General features: G+C 44.9%; 1 protein-coding gene across 5 annotated transcripts in view; it reads right to left on the bottom strand.

Moving 5' to 3' along the window:
* LOC136004380 (ankyrin repeat domain-containing protein 11-like) overlaps positions 1 to 21,557 on the bottom strand; it is a 203,188-nt gene that overhangs the window by 163,924 nt on the left and 17,707 nt on the right. For 3 of the 5 annotated variants that reach the window (XM_065660839.1, XM_065660842.1, XM_065660845.1), the window contains exon 2: positions 1,426 to 1,502. The gene's annotated coding sequence lies outside the window, so the exon portion shown is untranslated. Of the gene's footprint in view, positions 1 to 1,425; positions 1,503 to 2,812; positions 2,832 to 9,835; positions 9,956 to 21,557 lie in introns of those variants that run through there. The other 2 variants (XM_065660843.1, XM_065660844.1) reach the window with 2 other exon arrangements.

The following is a 21,557-nucleotide window of genomic DNA, read 5'->3' as shown; positions in this document are numbered from 1 at the left end:
TGCAAAGCCACCTGACAGAACAGACCTGTATTTCTACATAGAGCAGCTCTCCTTCAATGATGCCCTTTATCATAATGACAACTTCAACACAAATAATCCGCTGCAGCATAACCCAAGAGGCCAGTCAAGTAGAGCCCCACAGCAAAAGCAACACACTGTAAGTTATCCACCTACGGTAGCATCCACCTACCATATTCACTGTAGCATTCCTGGGTACACTGAGGATGACCTTGAACTCACACAGAGCTTCCCATCCATACCACTGCCACAACACACTGCAAAGCTGAGCTCACTGAAAGCAGCAAACAGCTTTTATCCAGCTTGCACACATCAAGCCACCAGTACTGCAGAGAAAACCAGCAAGAACAAATTCCTTCCTACTGGCTATACCTGTGTCATTCCATTTTCTAGAGGACAGCACCGATTCCTCTCAAATTCCTGAGTCAAAAAAAAAAACCTCTTCTTTCCCCCCTGAATTCCACTCTAAGGTAGCCTATTGTTTCTACATCTGCTAATGCTACCAAAGAGTTGAATCCTAACACTGAATCAAACTGTAGTCTCAGCATATTCAGAGGTTTCCCTGCCCAAAATGAAACAGGTGTCATCTGTTTCAATTACACTAATCACAAGGAGACATAACATTACAAAACTGGCACTTTTTATCATAGAATCATAGAAAAGTTAGGGTTGGAAAGGACCTTAAGATCATCTAGTTCCAACCCCCCTGCCATGGGCAGGACACCTCACACAAAACCATGCCACCCAAGGCTTCGTCCAACCTGACCTTGAACACCACCAGGGATGGGGCATTCACAACGTCCATGGGCAACCTATTCCAGTGCCTCACCACCCTAACAGTAAAGAATTTCTTCCTTATATCCAATCTAAACTTCCCCTGTTTAAGTTTTAACCTGTTACCCCTTGTTCTGTCACTACAGTCCCTAATGAATAGTCCATCCCCAGTATCCCTATAGCCCCCCTTCAGATACTGGAAGGCTGCTATAAGGTTTTTAATAGACTTTTCCTTTTAAAAAAGACATTTCAAAAGTGGACCACGATATACTAGAGGTAGGAGAATATTTAACACTCAGCAATCAACAGCACCAACAACTGCACAGTCTGCTGGACAAACCAGTGCTGGAAGTGACCCTGCAGGAAAAGTAACTTTTGCTTTCAGTGAAGTCGAGGATAAACTTGCTACATTTGAAATGATATAAAAGTGAAAAGGCATCTCAGAACCAAAGACATTTCCTAATATATTCTTGGTTAGTACCTTTAAATTAATCCATGGAAGTTTGCAATTTTTACTTTCATATTTCAGAAAATAAACAGAAATTAAAACCACCATACCCAACACACCATGGACACAAGCAGTTGTTAGGTAATAAAAGCAAAAACCGGAACAGAAGCCAAGTAAATATTTACCGATTCCATAGTTGAAAGCTGTCATTAGCAGGAAATACATTAAAATCCAGGTATGTGTCCCAAAAATGCTGTGTAATCTGAAAAATACATGAAGTTGTTCATTAGAAAATTAAAACACGCAATTTTATTTGCAACAAGTATGCTATATTCGAGTACATGAAGGACTAATAAATCAAAATCCTTGCCTAATCCAGAAATAAACTTCCTGAGTCTGCACAAACAGAAGTGGAGATGTGCACAAACAGAGCAACAGCTCTTGCTGCACTTTTCAAGGATGTTTTTCCAGCTACAAATTCCCAAAGTGAAATTTCAAACACCGGGCAGGAATCGGAAGGAGCTCTCAGCACCCAAGGCAAGGGGGAACTGCATTCATTAACTGGTGCATGAAAGGGTTGGCAGCTGATTCCAAGACCAAAACCTGAGTTTTCCCTGAACGCATTCACTACAGCTGTGTGGGGCCAAGCAGTCACAGGTGACTGTCACAGGGGATACAATTTCTGGACAGCACAGCTCAGTGGAAGCCTGTCATATGAGCAAAAGCAAGCCTGAACTTTGCAGTTCATACCTTTGAGGGGGATTGTGGAGTCTCCTACATTGGAGATATTCAAGGCCCGCCTGGACAAGTTCCTGTGTGATGTACTCTAGGTTACCCTGCTCTTGCAGGGGGGTTGGACTAGATGATCTTTTGAGGTCCCTTCCAACCCTTGGGATTCTGTGATTCTGTGATTCTGCAGTGCAGAAGACCAGAGTTTGGGCAGAGCCACATGTAAAACACTGCCTTATTCCAGATTTTTTATGCCCATGATCGTAGAACCATAGAACTGGGGATAAAAAAAGCTGAACTTCCAACTACGTTATTTGGAAAATCAGTAGTGCTGCTTGCTGACAGTAGTGACCAAGATCAACTGTGCACAAAATTATCAAAGAGTCAACAGAAATCCTGTCCCATGACATACTGACACATAGTTTTGAAGATTCCTATCTGCTTCCTGGCCTATACATAGCAATTTTATTCATTACTTGCTCATATGCAAGATATACATTAAGTATTGTAACACTGAAATAGTGACCACATATGAACCAACCAACAGTATAGCATTTTTTATGAAACTTATCAAATTATTTATTAAGTACAGCAAACAGTGCAGCAGAAGATGCCCAATGCACAGATCATGGGCATCATGTGTGTATTCCATCACTCACACAATGTTCCTGCCATGCAGAACCCAACATTTCAATTTAAAACTACCTGCTTCCAAAAGCTTAAGTTATAATTAATAATGTTAGACACATTTACCTATCTAATTTTCTTAGCTTTAAGTCTGATGAAAACATATCAGTTCACAAGCTAACATTTCTATCCTTGTTTTCCCTTCTGTGAACTTACAAGATGAACTGCTGGACAAGGCTCGATGCAGTGGACAAGGCTCCCATATGTGCCAAGCTAACTGCAGCTACAGAGAAAGCCGTTTGCAATGCAAACCAGCAGATACTCTCTTCCTTTGCATTGAAACAGTAGTATAAATACTAAATAATTAATTGTTCGTGGTGACCAGATTCTGGTTTAAAACAGGCTCAGTCTTTCAACTTCTAAGTTCTCCCACCAGCATCTTTTTGTTCTTTCACACTGACCACATCATCCTCAGCAGTTCACCACTGATTAGTTACTGGTTCCTCTTGCTGCACTTCCACACAGATCAGTAAACTGCAGATTTAGAGCACACAGCACAACTTTTCCAGCATTCATTAACAACAACAACAAAAAAAAACCACCAAAAAAAAAACCCCACACACCCTAGGAATTAAGTAATTCAAACTTCTTTAATAAAAGGATATCTTGTAACTTTACAGAAATCCATATTTGGAGATGGAAACTGCTTTACAGTCACAAACATGACCTGAAAAAAAAAGGTATGCTTGCATTAAGATTAATTACAGACTATTTCCACCAAGGCAGCTGGGGCAGGCAGCCATGATCTAGCAGGGGAATGATGACTGGGAACATTGACTGGTTCCAGTAGCAAGTCAGGAGCTTGGCTTCAGAGGCTGATGTCAGCAATGCAAGAACAAAAGCAGAGTGTTTCTGATGCAGTCACTTAGAAAGGTCTCTGAGAAAAGCGTTCAAGATTCAACAATTTTACACATCTAGATATTTCTCCATTTGACCAACTGAATGCAGAAAGGGTTCTACTTCAATCCCCATTTTACAGGGAGCAGGAAAGAAGCTATGTGCTGAAGTCTCATTTCAAGCCATGGGAAAGCCAGTCCCCCCACAAGCAAGCACAGGTTTTTTTACTGTTTCTTTGAAGCAAAAAGTTGTATTTTGATTTACAGACAGACTTGCATCAATTCAGATTCTATGGTGCTTCAGAATTAAGAAGTGTAATGAGATATCAGTATGAGATTTAGATTTTGGCTTAGACCAACTTCTGATGGGGGGGGGGGGGGGGGCTCTTGGGAGTAGAATAGCCACTTTCCACAGCAGTCATCTGCTTCCCTCTAATTTCAGGAAGAGACAGTTTCAGTGAGGCATCTCTCTGAGGGCTTCAGTGAAAATGTATACCAGGGAACAGCAAGACACCAATGAGCTTACGTGTTCAGATATGCTCCACTGCCTCAGAAACAGAACTCAAGGAGGCACAAGTAAAATAAATGTGGGAAACCTAGGAATGTTTTCCAGTGCACTCCATAGGCATGTTCAAAACAACATGGTAAGACTGCCTGCATGGCCTTAAACAGCACCCAGAATACAAACACTAATCTTTCACCCTGCTGAAATAGTGACAAATGCTTTTTCTCTGAAACTGCAAAAATCACAACAATTCCAGAATCCAAGAAAACTGAGGTTGTGGGGAAAATCCATAAGTAGACAGCACTACAAACCACGCATGTGAGAGAAACAGTGTTGGTTTTGCATAATAAGGGATGGGGCTTTACAATATTAGAGCTTTAAGATCAATATTAAGGCTTTGCAATATTAAGATTTTTCAATACTGGGGCTAAGTTACTAAGGGAACAAAACAAAAGGTTTGAGATACCATAACTTCGAAAGACACACTCTGTGGTTAAAGACAATATCATATCTGGAGGAAAAAGATACTCTGTGGTTAAAAAGAAAACTATCTTTGTACAACCCATGAAACTAAGCCGGTGCAAACTGGTTCTGTAGTTAAACAATAAGTTGGGGTACCACATATCTGCCAAAGAGTTATGAAATTGAACCATAAAAGAAGATAAATTGAGAAGGGGAAATGTAACCAGAGGCGGGACAGTTAGCATGTACATTATCCACATCAGATAGGCTGTAAACCTTGGAGTATCCAACCAATGGGGAAACAAGGGAAGGAACCTGTGGATGGGAAAGGAAATGTAAATTAAAGTTCTGCTTTTGCTGGGTGTGCCTACTTACTAGGACACCCATTTCTGCACAAACATTAATAAATGGTTGCTTCGCTGCTGTGTCTACCCTGAGCTTTTATAATAAAAGTTTCTGTCTAGAGATGATTTGTCACACCACATACTTATCAGCTATGTGTCCTCCAGGAATATCTGTAGATAGCTTCTGCAACAGGGATTGTATTCCTGCCTGGTTACAGCACCCAAGTCAAATCCAAACAACAAGTGTTGGAGTTCAGGGAATCACAGAATTCTAGGGTGGTTTGGGTTGGAAGAGGCCTTAAAAGTCATCTAGTTACAACCTCCTGCCACAAGCAGGGATACCTTCCACTAGACTGGGTTGTTCCAAGCCCTATCCAACCTGGCCTTCAACACTGCCAGGCATGGGGCAGCCACAGCTTCTCTAGGCAACCTGTTCCACTGCCTCACCACCCTCACAGGGAAGAACTTCCTAATGTCTAATCTGAATCTCCCCTCTGTCAGCTTAAAACCATTCCCCCTTGTTCTGTCCCTACAAGCCCTTGTCAAAAGCCCCTCTCTCCAGCTTTCTTGTCAGCCCCTTCAGGTACTGGAAGCTGCTCTAAGGTCTCCCCAGAGCCTTCTCTTCTCCAGGCTGAACAAGCCAAGCTCTCTCAGCCTGTCTCCAGAGCAAAGGAGCTCCAGCACTCGGGGCATCTTTGTGGCCTCCTCTGGACTCACTCCAGCAGATCCACGTCCCTCTTGTGTCGGGGAGCCAAAGAGCTGGACGCAGGACTACAGGGAAGGTTCTTGAAGAAACCGAAGTGTCACAGAAACAGTGCAGAATTGTTCACCTCTGCTCCTTCCCACAGGTTTTGCTCACACCCCCTTGAAAGCCAAGAACAGTCCTGCCCAGCACAGCAACAGAAGTTTTCCCTTGGCCTCTCAAAGAAAATAAAGATAATCAGATTTGTGGCAATGTCACTCGAGCACACCCAGACCACTCTACACAGCTCAGAACTATTTAGAAAGAGAAAAAAGGAGACGTGTTGCAATGCAGATCTGAAGGGTGGGGGAGAAAGTTTTTTCCAAGAAATACATACAAATGAGATGCTTTAACTGAAATGCCCGACATCCTATCAGTAACTTACAGACTAACCATCTCCAAATACACATATACTGAGCAAACCGTTCCATTCAGTGGGACTCGAGTCACACTCACTCACACATGCAGATGCTCCTACATTACAAAACCAAATTTCTAGTAGTGGTGTGAATCACAGAAACTGCCATTCACTAGAATTCACAAAGCAGAAAGTATTTCTGCAGCAACACGACAGCCAACTAGGCTCACCCAGCACCGATTACTGCAGTGAAAGACCAATACGTAAAGAGAATTCCACTAATGTTAAAAAAAAAAAAAGGGGGGGGGGTGTCCTCCATTCAGCAGTAGCAGCCATTTTTCTCCTTCTCAGCAGCTGGCACAATGCTGTATTTTTTACTTAAGTATGGGAACACCACTGATAACACCAATGTTTTTAGCTGTTGCTCAGTAACATTTACTCTGACCAAGGACTTTCTGAGTCCCATGCTCGGCCAGGGAGAAGAAGTCAAGAGGAAGCAGAGACAGGACACCTGACACAAACTACCCAAAGAGATATTCCATAACACAGCACATGGTGCCCAGGATGTAAACTGAGAGTTACCCAGAAGGGCTAGATCACTGCTCAGGTCAGGCTGGGTATCAGTCGGCAGGTGGTGAACGGTTGTATTCTCTTCCCTTGTTATTTCCCTTATCATTATTAATATTGACGGTAGCAGTAGTGGTTTTGTGTTAGTTACTTACTTACTAGACTGTTCTTATCTCAACCTGTGGGAGTTACATTCTTTCCATTCCCCTTCCCATTCCTCTGGGAGTGGGAGGAAGAAGGGGGGGAAGTGAGAGAGCAGCTGCATGGTACTGGATAGCCGGCTAGGCTTAAACCATTACAGCTCTTTTTGGCACCCATGGGGCATGAAGGGTCGAGATAATGACAGATCTAACAAGAGCTTGTCTAATCGTATTTGTGATAAGCATTTATTGTTTCGGATTAATAGTCACTCGTCACAATGCTGATTTACTGGCTCTCAAAGTTGTTGCTCTTGATCTCGGAGTTTCAGCATGTTGTACCTTACTTAGAGCCAACATTTGCTGGTTTAGCGTTTGTCAGCTGGGGGGCCTGGGATAAAGTTCTTATTTCACTGTACTTTATGACAATGACTTCTAATAAAATAGAATCATTGATCATGAAACTGATCTGGCTTGTGTTCCAGTGTGGTCACCACCTCTATACTTAAGGAGGTATATAACAGAAGTGCTTACAAATCACACATCATTTTTCCCCACCTCGGGTGGTCAACCTATGAAGGAGACGTTGCCTTATGTTCCCAGCCCCCCCACCAGACTACAGCATCATTTGAGAGTTCTGAAGGTTCCGAATGGCCTTTGGGTACCCTTGAGACCTGCCTGCTGACTGTGATGGGGATCACGATGTTGGCACGCATACAAAATGTGTTTTACCTACAACCATTTTGTCTGATCTCAAGAGTTAAGCAGAGTCGGGTTTGGGTCTTGTCTAGGGTTAGATGACGACATAGGAGGAGCAAGAGACTTTCCCTAAGGCTGGACTGTCATGAGTAGCAGGGTGTGTGGGATAGTATGGGCAACTATCTAGGCCAGTGGTGCCCTCCAGTGCTTTGGAACCTGAACACTGAACAAGTGCAAAATCCAGAAAAATTAATAAAACACTTAAATGAGGAGTGTTGTCATCCTGGTCATACCAGAGAGGGACAAATCACAGCAAAGTGCAGGGACATGGCCTATGCTTACAGAGCCCTGTTCAATACTATCTAGCACCTTCAAAGTGAAAAAAAATGACTCTGAAACTGATGGCAAAGAAACAGACAACATAGCTACTCCAACTCCAAATACAACAGCTACACAAACTCTATTGACAAGTACAGCAGCTACCCAAACCCAGACAACAGATACTGCAGCCACTCCATAGAATCACAGAATAGTTAGGGTTGGAAAGGACCTCAAGATCATTCAGTTCCAGCCCCCTTGCCATGGGCAGGGACACCTCCCACTAAACCATGTCACCCAAGGCCCTGTCCAACCAGGATTTGAACACCACCAAGGACAGAGCATTCACATCTTCCGCAGGCAACCCATTCCAGTGCCTCACCACCTTCCCAGTGAAGACCTTCTTCCTTATATCCAACCTAAACTTCCCCTGTTTAAATTTTAACCTGTTACCACAAGTCCTATTATCACTACAGTCCCTAATGAAGAGTCCCTCTCTGGCATATGGGTCTCCAGCTGGACACTGAGCCATTGACCACAACACTTTGTGTGCAGCCATCCAGAGAGTTCTTTATCCACTGAGTGGTCCACCTGTCAAAATGATATCTCTCCAATTTAGAGAGAAGGATGTGGTGTGGGACACTGTCAAACAATTTGCACAAGTCCATGCAGATGATGTCAACTGCTCTACCCTTGTCCACCAATACTGTAGCCCCATCATAGAAGGCCACCATATTGGTCAGGCAGGATTTCCCCTTAGTGAAACCATGCTGGCTGTCACCAAGCACCTTGTTGTTTTTCATGTGCCTTAGCATGCCTTCCAGGTGAATCTGCTCCATGATCCTGCCAGGCGCAGAAGTGAGACTGACTGGTCTGTACTTCCCCAGGGCATCCATTTTCCCCTTCTTAAAAATGGAGGTTATATTACCCTTCTTCCAGTTGTCAGGAACTTAACCTGACTGCCATGACTTTTCAAATACGATGGACAGTGGCTTAGCAACTTCATTCCCCAGCTCCTTCAGGACCCATGGATGGATTTCATCATTTCATCAGGTCCCATAGACTTGTGTATGTTCAGGTTCTTAAGATGGTCTCGAACCTGATCCTATCCTACAGTGGGCCTAAGGTCTTCTGTCCTGGGTTTACCAGTAGCCGTTTTGCTCCTTCTTAGTAACTGGTGCAAGCTCTGTGTTTGGACTTCCAGCCTGGGAACAGACCTGATAACCCCAACTGTTTTTAATTGCTGTTAAGTAATGTTTATTCTGGCCAAGGACTTTGTGAGTCTCATGCTCTGCCGGGGACGAGGGGAGGCTGGGAGGAAGCAGAGACAGGACACCTGACCTAAGCTAGCCAAAGAGGTATTCCATACCACAGCATGTCATGCCCAGGGAGGTAACTGGGAGTTACCCAGAAGGGCACGGTCTCTCTTCGGGGGGGGGGGGGGGGGGGTCGAACTCGTTCAGCGGTAGTATCGTATTCTCTTGTTATTTTCTCTTATCAATATTATCATTGGTGGTAGCAGTAGTGATTTGTGTTATACCTTAGTTACTGGGCTGTTCTTATCTCAACCCGTGGGAGTTACATTCTCTCAATTCTCCTCCCCATCCCTCCGGGAGCGGGGAGGGTCGGGGGCGGGGGAGGGGGGGTGAGCGAACGAGCTTTTGTGGTTGGGTTTAAACTACGACATCTTCATTCTCATAGTCCCTGCCTCTGCCTTCCAAGACTTGGGTGGTGTGGTCAGAGCATTTGCCACTGAAGACTGAGGCAAAGAAGTCATTAAGAACCTCAGCCTTCTCCAAATCCAGGGTAGCCAGTTCTCCTCAGAGCTTCTGGAGAGGGCCCATGTTGTCCCTAGTCTGTTTTTTGTTTGCTACGTACCTGTAAATCCCTTCCTGTTATCTTTCACATCCCTAGCCAAGTTTAATTCTAACTGGGCCTTAGCTTTCCTAACCTGGTCCCTAGATTCCTGGAAAACATCCCTGTATTCTTCCCTGGCCACCTGTCCTTGCTTCCATTTTTTATAAGCCTCTTTTTTTCTTCGAAGTTTCCTCAGCAGCTCCTCATCCATCCATGGAAGCCTCCTGGCCCTCCTGCTGCACTTCCTTCTAGTTGGGACACAACACTCCTGAGCTTGTAGGAGGTGATCCTTGAATATCAACCAACAGTCTTGTGTCCCCCTGCCCTCTAGGGCTATATCCCATGGAATCTTACTTAAGCAGGTTCCTGAAGAGGCCAAAGTCTGCTCCCTTGAAGTCCAGAGCAGTGAGCTTGCTGCACACTCTTCTCACTGTCCTGAGGATCTCGAATTCAACCATCTCATGATCACTGCAACCAAGGCTGCCCTGGAGCATCACATTTCCAACCAGCCCTTCCCTCTTGGTGAGCACGAGGTCAAGCATGGCACCTCTCCTTGTCGGTTCCTCTATTACTTGCGAAAGGAAGCTGTCTTCCACACAATCGAGGAACCTCCTGGATTGCTTGTGCTGGGTCGTACCATCCCCCAACAGATGTCAGGGTGGTTGAAGTCCCCCATAAGAACAAGGGCCTGTGAGCGTGAGGCTGTTCCTATCTGCCTGTAGAGTGCTTCATCCACAGATTCCTCTTGATCTGGCGGTCTGTAACAGATCCCCACAATAATGTCCTCCATCACTGTTCTCCTTTTAACACTGACCCAAAAACTGTTGGCTGCTTACCTGTCCCCAGAGTTCCATACTTTCCAGCCTATCCCTAGCATAAACAGCAATTCACATCCCATTCTGCTGGGCATGTCCTTTCTAAAGGGCCTGTAACCTTACATTCCAACACTCCAGTCATAGGAGCCATCCCACCATGTTTCTGTGATGCCTATAATACCCCCATAGACGTGTACACATCACTACTTCCTCTTGTTTGTTCCCCATGCTATGGGCGTTTGTATAGAGGCATCTGAGCCAAGCTCCAAATGAAGCTGGCTCATTGGCTGGAGCGGCTGGAATATCTCTTCATTGCTCCAAGCATTTATTATAGGTGCTGGCAACTGACTGGGTGTGTTGGGATGGAATGATGCCCCCTTCCCCCAACACATCTAGTTTAAAGCATCCCTGACCAGTCTGGCAAGCCTCCCACCAAAACCACTCTTCCCCTTTTTTGTCAGACCAGCTCCACCAGCCCCCAGGAGACCTGGCCTACTAACTTGGGTCCCGTGTTCAAGATACACAAACCTCTGTCTATGGCACCAAACCCGTGACTATGGCACCACTATGGCACTCCAACCACAGTGATAATCACTGCAGCTAAACCAGAGGACCAATTCGTGCCAATATCAGTTGCCCCTGTACGCAAGGAGAAAAGTAAAAAAGAGGCAAGAAAGATGAAGCAAGATGAAGAAACAATGCACTTACTACCTAGGACAGCATCTGATCAGGAACTATTATTACATGAATCAGAAGAAGAAGAAGAAGAAGGAGGAGGTGACTTCTCAACCCCAGACCTCATCCGAGCTACAGAATATGTGAAGAGATTTTACCCGTCAACCAGGGGAGCACATGCTCTCATGGTTGCTCTGATTTTGGGACAATGGAGCTGATGGTCACAAACTAGAAGGCAGGGAAGCTAAGCAGCTGGGATCACTTGCTAGGGAAGGGGGAATTGACAAAGCAATTGCAAAAGAGAAACAGTCCCTCAGCCTTTGGAGGTGGCTCTTGGTAGCTGTGAAAGAAAGGTTTCCATGCAAGGACGATGTTATGAGTTGTTTGGCCAAGTGGACTACTCTAGAGAAAGGCATCCAGTCACTGAGGGAATCACCCATTGTAGAGATGATCTATCACAAGCGGGATGCCAGGAACGCATCCATAGATTAAGATGAAGTGGAATGTACACGACCCATATGGGGGAAATTTACACGGAACGCACCACCATCATATGCCCACTCATTGGCCGCAATAACCTGTAATGATGAAGCACCACCAACAGTGGATGAAATCATTCAGCAACTCCAAAAATCCAAAGACAATCTCACCCCTTCCATCGTTTCAGCTATGGAAAAACTGTCCCAGGACCTCAGACAATAGAGAGACGATATACACCATCTATCCAGCTCCCCACATGTACCAACCCACATCTCAGATATTAACAAAAGGCGTCCTACTGCTCGACAGAGAAGATATAAAAGGTATGCGCCAAGGGCCACCCTATGGTTTTACCTGTGGGATCATGGAGAAGACACAAGACACATAAGACATATAAGACAATATATAAGACATACAAGATATAAGACATATCCTCTGCTGGTTTTTCAGGTTGGGAGTGATGAAATTATTACAAGGAGGGTAAGGGCAATGAAGAGAGACTTCAGGGCCCTGGGACGGTCGGTTAGAGGGTCTGGAGCGCAAGTGGTGTTTGCCTCCATACCTGTTACAAGCAAGGGTGAAGAGATACATAGAAAGAGTCAGCAGATTAATATATGGCTATGTGACTGGTGCCAAAGGCAGGGTTTTGGCATTTTTAATCATGGGCTGCTATATGAGACACCTGATTTGCTGGTGGCAGGTGGGATACACCAGTCCCAGAAGGGGAAAAGGTTTTTGGGGCAGGAGTTAGCAGGGCTCATTGACAGGGCTTTAAACTAGATATGAAGGGGGAAGGGGAGATAACTGGGCCTGTTGGGAACAAGCCCAAGAGAAACATACTAGGGCTTGAAGGATGGCATACTAGGGAGGACTCTCAATCTACTGCTTCATTTGAGAGAAAGGATAGATGTTTAGACCCAGTCCCGCAGGGTAAAAAGGGTATCAGGGCCAGAGTCAACAGAGCTCACTCAAAGAGCTTTAGGTTAGACTCAAAGTGCAAGGGGGTTGTAGCTGGGTTTGAACTAGTGGGGCATTGTTCTAGTATTAATGAAGACCAAAAGGCATCCTGCCTCCCAAGGGTGCCACTAGCATGCTCTGCTCGCTCCCTGAAATGCTTGTACACCAATGCACGCAGCATGGGGAATAAACAGGAGGAGTTACAAGTCTGTGTGAGGTCTAAAGGTTATGATCTGGTGACAAATACAGAGACATGGTGGGACAGCTCACGTGACTGCAATGTGGTCATGGATGGTTATGTCCTTTTTAGGAAAGATAGGTCAGCGAAGTGGTGGAGTTGCTCTTTATGTGAGAGAGTGACTAGAATGTATTGAGTTCTGTCCAGGGGCAGATGAGGATCAAGTGGAAAGTCTGTGGGTACGAATTAAGGGACTGGCTGGTACAGGTGATACAGTTGTGGAGCTCTATTACAGACCTCCTGATCAGGACAAAGGAGTTGATGAGGCTTTCTACAGGCAGCTGAAAGCAGCCTCATGACTACATGCCTTGGCGCTCATGGGGGATTTTAACTACCCCGATATTGGCTGGAAGACTCGCACAGCCAATCATTCACAGTCTAGGAGGTTCCTCCAGTGCATTGATGATAACTTCTTAATGCAAATGGTGGAAAAACCAACTAGGAGAGGAGTGCTGCTGGATCCAGTACTCACCAACAAGGAGGGTCTGGTTGAAGTGGTGATGGTCAATGGCAGCCTTGGCTGCAGTGACCATGAGATGGTGGAGTTTAGGATCCTGTGTGCGAGGAATAGAATACCTAGCAAGGCCACAATTCTGGATTTCCGAAGGGCCAACTTTGGCCTCTTCAATCAATTGCTAAGGGAAGTTTCATGGGAAAGGGTATTAGGTGGTAAAGGGGCTCAAGATAGTTGGTCAGCATTTAAGGACCACTTCTTCCAAGCTCAGGATCAGAGTGTCCCAATGGGTAGGAAATCAAGTAAGGGAGCTAGGAGACCAGCATGGTTAAACAAGGAATTGCTAGGCAAACTCATGTGGAAAAAGAGAATCTATGGATTATGGAAGGAGGGGCTGACCACTTGGGAGGAATATAGGACAGTTGTTAGAGGATGTAGGGAGGCAATTAGGACAGCTAAGGCCTCCTTGGAACTTAATCTTGCAAGTCGGGTTAAGGACAATAGAAAGGGCTTTTTCAAATACATAGCGGATAAAACTAACACAAGAGGCAATATAGGCCCACTGTTGAACGAGGTGGGTGCCCTGGAGACAGAGGATTTAAAGAAGGCAGAGGTGCTGAATGCCTTCTTTGCCTCCGTCTTTACTCCTGCAGACTCTCCCCGGAGGCCCAAGATTTCTGTAGCCCCAGAAGGAGTCAGGACAAAGGAGGAGCTTCCTTTGGTAGATGAGGATTGGGTTAGGGGTCAGTTAAGCAGTCTGGACATCTATAAATCGATGGGTCCGGATGGAATACACCCACGGGTGCTGAGGGAGCTGGCAGAGGTCACTGCTCGGCCACTCTCCATCATCTTTGGTAAGTCGTGGGAAACAGGAGAGGTGCCTGAGGATTGGCGGATGGCAAGTGTCACGCCAGTCTATAAGAAAGGCAAAAAAGAGGACCTGGGTAATTATAGACCGGTCAGCCTTACCTCCATCCCTGGAAAGGTGATGGAACAACTTATTCTTGACACCATCTCTAGACATATCAAGGATGAGGGGGTCATTAAGAGCAGCCAGCACGGTTTTACCAAGGGGAAGTCATGTTTGACCAACCTTATAGCCTTCTATGAGGAAGTAACTAGGTGGATGGATGATGGTAGAGCAGTGGATGTGGTTTTTCTTGATTTCAGTAGGGCATTTGATACTGTCTCCCACAGCATCCTCATAGATAAGCTAAGGAAGTGTGGGCTTGATGATCAGGTAGTGAGGTGGATCAAGAGCTGGTTGAAGGGAAGAAGGCAGAGAGTTGTGGTCAATGGGGCAGAATCTAGCTGGAGGTCTGTGACTAGCGGGGTACCTCAGGGGTCAGTGCTGGGACCAGTGCTGTTTAATATTTTCATCAACGACCTGGATGAGGGAACTGAGTGTACCCTCAGCAAGTTTGCTGATGATACTAAACTGGGAGGAGTGGCTGACACACCAGAAGGCTGTGCTGCCATTCAGCGAGACCTGGACAGGCTAGAGAGTTGGGCGGGGAGAAACTTGATGAAATTTAACAAGGGCAAGTGTAGAGTCTTGCATCTGGGGAAGAACAACCCCATGTACCAGTACAGGTTGGGGGTTGACCTGCTGGAAAGTAGTGAAGGGGAAAGGGACCTGGGGGTCCTGGTGGATAGGAGGATGACCATGAGCCAGCAATGTGCTCTTGCGGCCAAAAAGGCCAATGGCATCCTAGGGTGTATTAGAAACGGTGTGGTTAATAGGTCAAGAGAGGTTCTCCTCCCCCTCTATTCCGCCTTGGTGAGGCCACATCTGGAATATTGTGTCCAGTTCTGGGCCCCTCAGTTCAAGAAGGACAGGGAATTGCTTGAAAGAGTCCAGCGCAGAGCCACAAAGATGATTAAGGGAGTGGAACATCTCCCTTATGAGGAGAGGCTGAGGGAGCTGGGTTTCTTTAGCTTGGAGAAGAGGAGACTGAGGGGTGACCTCATCAATGTTTACAAATATGTAAAGGGTGAGTGTCAGGATGATGGAGCTAGGTTTTTTTCAGTGATGTCCAGTGATAGGACAAGGGGCAATGGGTGTAAACTGGAGCATAGGAGGTTCCATGTGAACATCAGGAAAAACTTTTTTACTGTGAGAGTGACAGAGCACTGGAACAGGTTGCCCAGGGGGGTTGTGGAGTCTCCTACGTTGGAGATATTCAAGGCCCGCCTGGACAAGTTCCTTTGTGATGTACTCTAGGTTAGCCTGCTCTTGCAGGGGGGTTGGACTAGATGATCTTTTTAGGTCCCTTCCAACCCTTGGGATTCTGTGATTCTGTGAAGTGGGATGGAAAACCTACCTCAGCTCTGGAGGAACGGGTGAGCGAATTGAAGAGGAGAACAAAGGTCAAGAAGGATCCTCCCATGAAAGATGCAGCTTCAGTCTCTGGTGAGCAGCTTACCAGATGGACTGGAAGAGCTGATTTTACTCCAGCTCCTGTGATAAAGAAGACTAATCCCTTTCAACAAGATGTAAGTGACCAGTGTTGTGATTACTATTAGAGGGGCCCTGCCTCCAGCCAGGTAGAGGTAGGGGACAAAAGGATTTACTGGACTGTGTGGATCAGATGGCCTGGCACATCAGTCCCAAAGCAGTATAAGGCTCTAGTAGATACAGGTGCACAGTGTACCCTGATGCAATCAAGCTGTCAAGGGGTGGAACCCATCTATATTTCTGCAGTGACAGGAGGATCCCAAGAGTTGACTGTACTGGAGGCTGACATCAGCCTGACTGGGAGGAAGTGGCAAAAGCACCCCACTGTGACTGGTCCCGAGTGTCCATGCATCCTTGGCATAGACTACCTCAGGAGAGGATACTTCAAAGACCCAAAAGGGTACCAATGGGGTTTTGGTATTGCTGCCTTGGAGACAGAGGAAATGAAGCAGCTGTCCACCTTGCCTTGTCTCTCAGAGGATCCTTCTGTTGTGGGGTTGCTGAGGGTTGAAGAACAAGTGCCAATCGCGACCACAGGAGTGCACCGGCTGCAATATCACACCAACCAAGACTCCCTGATTTCCATGCATAAACTTATCCGTAGACTAGAAAGCCAAGGAGTGATCAGTAGGACCCGCTCACCCTCTAATAGCCCCGTAAGACCAGTGTAAAAGTCTAAAAGATTATGGAGACTAACAGTAGATTATCGTGGCTGAATGAAGTCATACCACCACTGAGTGCTGTCATACCGGACATGCTAGGAAAAGCCCTTTCAGTATGTTTCATTGTGGCAAAACTGCAGCATCAAGTAACATTTAATTTGATAGCATTCAGAAACTAAGTAGGTAATATATTTGTGGTCTCCAAGTTACTTTATTTTGCCCTGCAGATGCGTATGCAGAAATCTATGTTTTTTTAAAGCTCCTGTCATCTTTGTCGCTTGATAAAAAATACAAAAAAACCTGACACCGTGCTCAAAAAACACAGATCAAGATACTTTTGTGTGGACTGAAGAGCCTAAAGCTAAATTTATCCCACTGAAACAAGCATGAAGGAAGGGATAGACATGATTCCTGTGGAACCAAATCATCCTTGAAGCATTTCCATTAAAAGTCCAATGTGGACAACACAGTCAACAAGAAACTGAGGGCTGACAGTTGTCTAAATTCAGGACTAAGCCGCTTAGAGACTGCCAGCGAATAAAAACAAACCAGAATCTGTGAAATCATGTAACTACTTTCAATGTGTTCCAGGTATTCCTGAAGATTTGCACTTTTTCCAATTCAAATTACACCAGTTACAGCATTTACACACTGATACATCAATCAGACTCAGCTTCCATCACCTGGTCATTTGGGCTGACCCTGAGGGATTACTGCACGCCATTGTCATCTACTAATACTCCACACAACCCCTTGCAAGGAGAATGGGAACAGCACTTGTGTACAGTGGGTTTCTATGTCTCCTTTTGTAGAAGAGACTCATGAAGCTCAAATAAAATTTCAGTACTTCAAAACAAGTAGTTAAACACTTTTATACTATGCTTGAACTGCATTAAACTAAAAAAAAAAAAAACAAACAAAAAAACACAAAAAACCCACACCAACCACAAAAAAACCCACACCAAACCAAAAACAAAGCCACTCAGCCACCCACACACCAAAAAAAAAAAAAAACCCCGAAGAAAAAAAAAAATACACCACTAATTATCAGCAGAAGCCTAACATTTCATTGAGTTTAACCCTTACAAACATGCAACAGGCAACTGAGTGATAAACTCTGAAATTACCAGACATGCCAACTTTATTACTGGTTATCTGGTTCCTTCGTACCAGACATTTAAACTTCTCTACCCTTAAGAATACCTTGAAATTGCTAACATCTAAAATCACCTAGCATTTCTCCTGTAAAGAGGCATGAAAGCAGCCTCAAAGGCATTTGGCAGGGTAAAAAACTGAGGCTGTCAGAAGAGTCCCAGCTCCCAGCACAATCTGAAAGCTTAAATCAGTGAAGTAACTCATTTTTTCTTAGCGTGATGTGGCAAGAGCCAAGCAAGCCTGAACAGTTTCCACTGAACTAATTTTTGATTCTGTGCACACAGTTAAGAGTTCTGGAAATACACAAGCATGCACCTCTCCTATGAAGATGGGCTGAGAAAATTAGGGCTGTTCAGCCTGGAGAAGAGAAGCTGTGTGGAGACCTCATAGCAGCCTTCCAGTATCTGAAGGGGACCTACAAGAATGCTGGAGAAGCACTCTTCATTAAGGACTGCAGTGGTAGGACAAGGGATAATGGGCTCAAACTTAAACAGGGGAAGTTTAGGTTAGATATAAGGAAGAAGTTCTTTAGTGTGAGGGTGGTGAGGCACTGGAATGGGTTGCCCAAGGAAGCTGTGAATGCTTAATCCCTGACAATGTTCAAGGCCAGGTTGGATGGAGTCTTGGGCGACATGGTTTAGTGTGAGGTGTCTGTGCCCATGGCAGGGGGGTTGGAACTAGATGATCGTAAGGTCCTTTCCAACCCTAACTATTCTGTGATTCTGTGTTCCCTCATCTCTCCTCCTTCACCCTTTACCACCCTTCTGTGGCTTCCCTGATGAGTGTAAAGTATCAAGTCAAAATATAGCTCCTGCAATTTCCTTAACCAACCTTGGGCTAAAGCTCAAGGCTACAGCTTGCCCTTCTGTACTAGCAAGCAGAGACAAGCCTTGCTCTGCCAGTCTAGAAGACACACTTCTCCAAGCTACAATTTAATCTGTTTAAGTTAAAACCTCCCTTAGTACATCATCTGAACTTGTCTGGAACTACAATGGCGTACTGAGGGCAACAAGCTGTCTGCCTCCAGAATTAATCATTACACACAGAGGTAACAATAACTACAAGTACTGCTTATAGCTGTTAGCCTGGTAGGCTTTCATTCCTCCTCACCCAAAGAAAAAGAAGTGCCAAATTACAACCAAATGAGCACAGCTGAATGAAAGAATGGAGTAGAAGGGAGACCCGACACAGACAAAGCATTCCAAAATAGTTGTGCTCAGAAGGGACAGAAGTGGTCAAAACTATCCAGCCAGCCAGTTGTGAGAATACTTTTTAGTCTCCTGCAGAAACAGCAGAGAAGAGGAATCACATGGTGAAGCTTGGGCAGCTTGGGAGAACTTGCTCTTCCAAAACTTTTCATTAAGCGTTTTCAAACGCACACACACCGTTGCTGCTATTGTTATAAGAAGGAATTTGAACCAGAACAATTTTTCCCACCACATTTTTGTTGGAAGAAAAATGCCAATTCTGTAAATCACATTTTTGCTGTGCACAGTATTTTATACAGCAACACAAGTCTCCTTCTTAAAAAAAAAAAAAAAAAAAAACAAACAAAAAACATGCCTCAAATCCAGTGTGCAGCAGCAGGAATGTATTTTTAGATACAACGATTTAAAGGAAGCAATATGGTAGAAGTCTCCCAGGTTGAATTTCACTGTGGAAGGTTAATTTCTGTGCACCCTGGAGAGGGCAGTTCATTAAGAGGCTGTTCAGACTAGAAGGAAACAATTCACCCACTCCCTGAAGAAATCCCTCTCCCAAGACTGCACACAGGCAGCTCCTCTGAACTCTCCACCACCCTACACATCTTGTCCAAATTTGCACCATTTTCCTGGTACCAGCAAGTGTGCCCATGCTGTGCTAGAAAGCACCCCTCCCCTCCACATCTCTAGCACAATTAATACGGCTGAACACAAGGCCATCTTCAAAACACAACACCGTACAAAGCAGCTCAAAGTCAACCCCAGTGTCCAAAAGAAGGAGGGAGCAAAACAGTTTGTCTTTATAATGTTTTATCTGCAATTAGCACTCCTTCATTACTTTTGATAAGGTAACATCTTGGCTGTCAGACCAAACCCAAGTGCAAATAAGTGAACTTTCAAGCATTCTCAAAGTGAAGCTTCAGAAAGAGTCAAATACTCTTTTTTCCACCAAAGCCACTCTTCTCATGTTACAAAACATTTAACCCAATTACTTAGTCACCACTGCATTAGTTTGTACCCATACTGAGAAATTCATTGAGCAGCCCTTCAGGACCACACCTTTGAGAAAATCACACCTCAAAAGCTCCCCTGAGAGAGCTGCTCCAGACCTGAGAAGGACTCACAAGTTAGCCACCCTGTGCACTCATTAATAGACAGACCACAGGGCCATGTGGGGTTAGGGTTGTTTGCTTGTTTTAAGCAAGTGAAGCAGAGTGCCCAGCTATGCTCTACCGATACAGTGACATTCTCTTGACTTAAACCACACGCTAAAGAGCCATTGTAGACCTCTGCCTTCATCCCATATGAGGCTGTTCCTATGATATTGGAAATACCAACTCAAGACCAGCTCAAAAAATTGCTTCCTCATATTTTCTTACACCATTACATACTTTAATACCTAACTCTCAAATAAAATACTTCCAAATTATAAAGCATTTGGTGTGGAACACTTGATTTTGGGGTAGCTGCAGTTAAGCACAAATGGAATAAAAACCAGATAAACCTATAAGTGATCATTATGTCATAATTGCCAGCAAGTCTGACTGTCGCATATGACAGCTAAGAGGTACCGGCAATGTCAGGATGCAGAGCGCATTAACCACCTGTGTCAGGGACAATAGATAATGGTCCCTGGTGAAACACACAGATAAAAAAGTACTGTTTGTCCGTTTTGGCTCCTCCCTGGGAAGTCCAGCTTTGGTTCCTACCTGGAAAGTTCCGCTTTAGAACTCCCTGGAAAAGTCTCGACCCTTGGACACCTTTCTAAATATTGCTAGCCACTTCTTCCAATGTAGGCTGGCCCCTTGCATCAGAATGAGTGTGCATTTATGTCAATATAAAAGCCCAAGCCTCATGCGATGCAGGGGAGGCAGAACCTCATACCACCCAGGTCAACGTTGCCTCTGCAGGGACGCCTGCTAAGGTTGAGCCTGCAACCTCACACTGTGATGATGTTTCTCAGAGCTGGTTTCCTGATCATCATTCTATGGTCTTTGGGGTTGGTAAGATAACCACACATCAGAAATATCCTTTACTGTATCTTTTATTATCTCTATATTTTCCTATATTAATAAACTAGTTGAGAGTTTTCTATTTGTCTCTCATTTTCTCTCTCCTGGAATCCTTGAACTCTGGAACAGCACCCCCTTAGAAGAGGTACCTTTGAGTATCCCAAAGGTGTCAGTGTGTCCTGGGTTCAGCTATAGCAGTAATTTTTCTCCTTCTCAGCAGCTGGCACAGTGCTGTGCTTTTGACTTTCAGCCTGGGAACAACACTGATAACACCAATTGTTTTGGAATTCCATACCACAGCACATCATGCCCAGTATAGAAATTGGGGGCAGTTACCCAGAAGGCCCTGATCACTGCTCAGGTCTGCTGGGTATCAGTCAGCAGGTGGTGAGAAATTGTATTCTCTCCCTTTGTTATTTCCTTTATCATTATTATTATTGGTGGTAGCATTAGCAGTTTTGTGTTATACCTTAGTTACTGGACTGTTCTTATCTCAACCTGTGGGAGCTACATTCTTTTGATTCTCCTCCCCATCCCTCCAGGAGCAGGGGGGAAAGAAGGGGGGGAGTAAATGTGCAGCTGCGTGGTTCAGAGTTACTAGCTGAGCTTAAACCACAACAGTGAAGAACACAAACTAATGGTCAATTGTGAGCATTTATGTGACAACAGGGAGAGAGGGCTTGTACACAGAACAGCACCAACATCATATGTGAAAGACACAGAAATACGCAAAGGGGGACAGAGATGAGTAACATCTACTACAAGGCTATGCTATCCCCACAGTGCACACACAGCACTGTGTTTATACACCTCAAAAAATGGTTACTATTGTTCACAGCTCTCTCAGAAGGCAAGCAGAAATAGGCTAAAATATGGTGTGTAGGTATAAAAGAAATAAAGGCTGATTCATCCCTGCTCCCTTCCTGAGCCTGACCCTCTTCCAAAGGCTTTGCTTTAAATAAGATGTT

This window comes from Lathamus discolor, chromosome W, assembly GCF_037157495.1.
Source record: "Lathamus discolor isolate bLatDis1 chromosome W, bLatDis1.hap1, whole genome shotgun sequence".
Lineage (NCBI taxonomy): Eukaryota > Metazoa > Chordata > Aves > Psittaciformes > Psittacidae > Lathamus > Lathamus discolor.
This window is presented reverse-complemented; position numbering and strand designations above follow the sequence as displayed.